Raw genomic sequence first — 4249 nt, 5'->3', positions numbered from 1 at the left:
AATATTATGAGGAGCAAAAGGGATAATAATTGTAAAATGCTTACCATAGTAAAATAACAATATTCTTGGCACATAATAGGTGCTTAAAAATGGCTGTTTCCTTTCTTCTTCAATATACATCCCTTTGAAATCTTCCTATATTGAATCCCGACTCTAGGCTTTCATAAAGAGGTATGCCATAGAGAGCTGCCAAAGCCAGCATCTCTACATATACCCTTGATTCTATTCCATCTTCTTCAACATATTGCTTTTTCATTCCCATTCTCCCTCTGTCACCTTCATTCTCTCCAGATCTAGTAGTTTTTCTCACTCTGCTTAGAAAGACTTCCATTTCCATTTATCCAAAAAAATCTTACTTGATCCTAATATCCCTGCTTGTTTTCCTTCCCTTGGTAGCCAAACACCTTAAGCATTTTCTCTATACTCAGTGTCCCCACTTCCTCTTATCTCACTCACTTCTAAACCCTCTAAAATTAAGCTTCTGACTTGATTGAACTCTCCAAATTTGCCAGTGCTGTCATAAATCTGATGACCTTTTCTCAAATCTTTCCTGTCTTCACATTTTTGTGTTATTTGACATTGTTGACTCACCTAATCTTCCATGTTTTCTCTCTTTAGGTTTTTTCATGACTCTGCTACTATTTGGTTCTCCTCCTATTTGACTGAATACTGCTTCTCAGTCTCCTTTGCTGGATCATCACCTATTTGACACTCACTAACTGTGGCTGTCCTTCAAGGCTCTGTCCTGGGCACTCTTTTTTTTTTTATCTCTATACTATCTCACTTGGTCATCTTATCAGATCCTATTGGCTTAAATTTGATCTCTATTCACATGATTCCCAGATTCTATGCTCTGACTCTACATCATGAATATTTTTTTATCTTTCCAACATTGTTATTGTGTATTATCTTCAAATTTCACATGTCTAAAATATAGCTTTTTATCTTTCTCCTACAAACCTGCCTTCTCCCAAATTTTCCTAATACTATTAAAAAACACTGACATCCTCCCATTTTTTTCAATTTCAGTGACACTTTTACTGCTCAGTCTTTCTCAATCCTCATATACAATTAGTAGTCAAATCTTTTGATTACTCCCTTCCCAATATCTCTTATATGTATTCCCTTCTTTCTGCTCACACAGTCATTAGCCCTCATCTATATACCTATAGCTATATTGATAAACACATGCAACATATGGGGTCATGGTAGAGACATGACAATCTTAGTAAAGCAATAATACAGTAACTTTGTCTACAAATACATGTAATATTTCATATCTGTAGTACCTTCTTAGTTTTCAATCTGAAAAAAATAAGCAAATTTATTTTCATATCTTCTTTTTCTAGCAAAAAAAGAAAAGAAAAGCAGAGAAAATTTATTTTAGCAAATATTCATAGTCAAACAAAACAACTTCTTTGAATGACTATATTACATATATATGTGTATATATATATATACATATATATGTGTATATATATATACATATATATGTGTATATATATATATACACATATATATGTGTATATATATATACACACATATATATATATATATATATATATATATATATATATATGTATAATTTTGTATCCTATATCTTTTACATCTTTGTTGTTTGGGACAAAAGGGGATAACTTGGTCCAGAGGCGTAAAATTACTTGTGCACCAAAAGGGCAGATCTTTTGTGGGTGGCATCACTTCCAGTCACAGAAAAACAGTGACCACGCCTCTCCCAAATATTATGTTTTGTCATTACTCCTCTCAAATCATGAATGTTTGTTGTATTGATTATAGTTACTATAGCTTTTAAATTTGCTTATTTTAGTGTGTTGTTTTTATAAACAGTTCTGTTATTGGTACTACTCATTTAATTCTTTGTCAGTTTATAAAAGTTCTCAAAATTGTTCATTTTTTTAAAATTGTTGATGTCATAGTACAAATTTTACTCATTTTATTTTGCAGCATTGTATGTCAGTCTCTCAACGACGGGCTATGGTAAAACAGGTACATTGATGCCCTGTGAAAAGGCAAAACAATTTGTTAAAGCAATTTGGAAGTATACACAAAAATTTCCTAAGCCATATGTGCCCTTTGACCCAGCTATATATACTACTGCTAGACTTATATCCTAAAAGATCAAAGAAAGAAGAAAAAAAAATTTTTGTTGAGAAAAATTTATAGCAGCTCTTTTGCAGATAATAAAAATGACTCCTGGAAATCAAGAGGATGTTTAACAATTGGGGAATGAATAAGTTGTGGTATATGAATATGATGGCATAACATTGTGTTTTAAAAAATAAGGAAATAGAGTATTTTAAAACTACATCAAGGGACTACTACTGAGGGTAAAGCCAAGATGGTAGAGTAGAAAAAAAAACTACAGAAATGCTCTACCAACAGTCTTTCCCAAACAATTTAAAAATAACACCTCAAATTGAATTCTGAAGTGGCAGAGCCAACAAAATGTTGAGGTAAGTTATTTTCCCAACCTGAAACAACTTAGGAAGTAGGAAGGAGAAGTCCATAACAGGGACATTGGGGCTGGACAAGAGCGCATATGGTGATAATATGAACAGTAAGCCTTGAAAGTGGCCATGGCAGCACCTGTAGCTGAGGCAGCTTTCAAACAAGATATGGCAAAAGAATTGGGCAATTGATCAGAAAGAGACTACAGCAACACTGGGTGCAGGGGAGAGTGCAGTTTGGCAATTTTGTTGTCTAAATTCACTTCCTGGTCTCAGTTCCAGGGTAGAGATAAGAGCTTGTAGTCCAAAGGGATAAGAGTTCCTGAGGAATAAAATTATCTGTAGTCCAAGGGAGCAGGAGCCCTGAATAGGAGCATTACTTCCAGTCATAAAAAAAGCAGTGACTACACCTCTCCCAGGTCACACCACCTTGGAAGCACCAAAAACTTTCAAACACCCCACTAACTTAGAAAAACAGAAGTGCAAAAATACCTGAAACTTTGAAGACTACCCCACCTCCAATCTTCACCATGGTAACAGAATATTACCATAAAGTTCAAAATCAAGCAATAGTCTGGGCTTTCTGTCAGTGCTTCTTATAGAGAGGCTGCTAGATCTTCACTGGCTCCATGCCTGCCCCCAAACCCCTCTTTAAGCCTAGAATTGTCAAGAAGAGGACCAAGAAGTTTATCTACCACCACTCCAACAGATATGTCAAGATCAAGAGAAACTGGCCTAAACCATTTGTCATGACAACAGGGTGCCAAGACGAATCAAGGGCCAGATCTTCATGTCTAATATTGGTTATAGAAGCTATAAGAAGACAAAACACATGTTACCAAGTGGATTTAGAAATTTTTGGTGCATAATGTCAAAGAGCTAGAAGTGTTCCTGATGTGCAACAAATCATAGCGTGCTGAAATTGCTCACAATGTTTCCTCTAAGAATAGGAAAATCATTATTGAGAGAGAACCTCAGTCAGCCATCAAGATCACCAATCCAAATGCTAGACTGAGGAGTGAAGAAAATGAGTAAAAAGCTTTGCAAAATTTTTATTTGTGTTAAATAAACTCTCAAACCACTACCAGAAGAAGAAGGAGAAGGAGGAGGAGGAGGAGAAGGAGGAGTAGGAAAAGGAGGAGAAGGATGAGGACAAGCAGAAGGAGGAAGAGGAGGAGGAAAAGGAAGAGAAGAAATAGGCTTGAAAAATGAACAAATGACAACAAAAGAAACTGACTATAAAAAGCTAAATTGAAGATAGGTAAGAATAAGATACAAACTTAGAATACAAATGTCCAGTAGCTATAAGAAACAAAAACAAAACAAAACAACAAAAAAAAAAAACGACAACAACAACAACCAAAAAAAACCACCAAGTGTGGAAACAATCCCAACAAGAATTCCTGGAATAGCTAAAGCTATTTCAAAAATTAAATGAATCACAGAGCATAAATTGTGAAAAGAAATGAAAGTGATGAAAGAACATTATGAAAGACAACTAACAGCTTGGTAAAAGAGGTGCAAAAATAATGAAGAAAGTAGCACCTTCAGAAAAACAGAAATGGCCAAATGGAAAAAAAAAAGAGCTCACTGAAGAAAATAATCCCTTAAAATCCAGAATTGGGCAAGTGTAAGTTAATGGCTAAATGAGAAATCAAGAAACAATAAAACAAAGTCAAAAGAATAAAAGAAAAGAAAATGTGAAATATTTCATAGAAAAGACAACTCAGGCAGAGCCAAGATAACAGAGTAAAAACATTGACTTTCTTTAGCTCTTACCC

At 34.6% G+C, this 4249-nt stretch overlaps 1 pseudogene; it reads left to right on the top strand.

Moving 5' to 3' along the window:
- Positions 1-3097: 3097 nt before the first annotated feature.
- On the top strand, positions 3098-3503 carry LOC110203376 (large ribosomal subunit protein eL32 pseudogene; annotated as a pseudogene).
- Positions 3504-4249: the final 746 nt, after the last annotated feature.

This window comes from Phascolarctos cinereus, unplaced genomic scaffold, assembly GCF_003287225.1.
Source record: "Phascolarctos cinereus isolate Bilbo 61053 unplaced genomic scaffold, phaCin_HiC Scaffold_7;HRSCAF=346, whole genome shotgun sequence".
Lineage (NCBI taxonomy): Eukaryota > Metazoa > Chordata > Mammalia > Diprotodontia > Phascolarctidae > Phascolarctos > Phascolarctos cinereus.
Note: the sequence above shows the minus strand (reverse complement) of the source record. Positions and strands in the feature narration are given on the sequence as shown.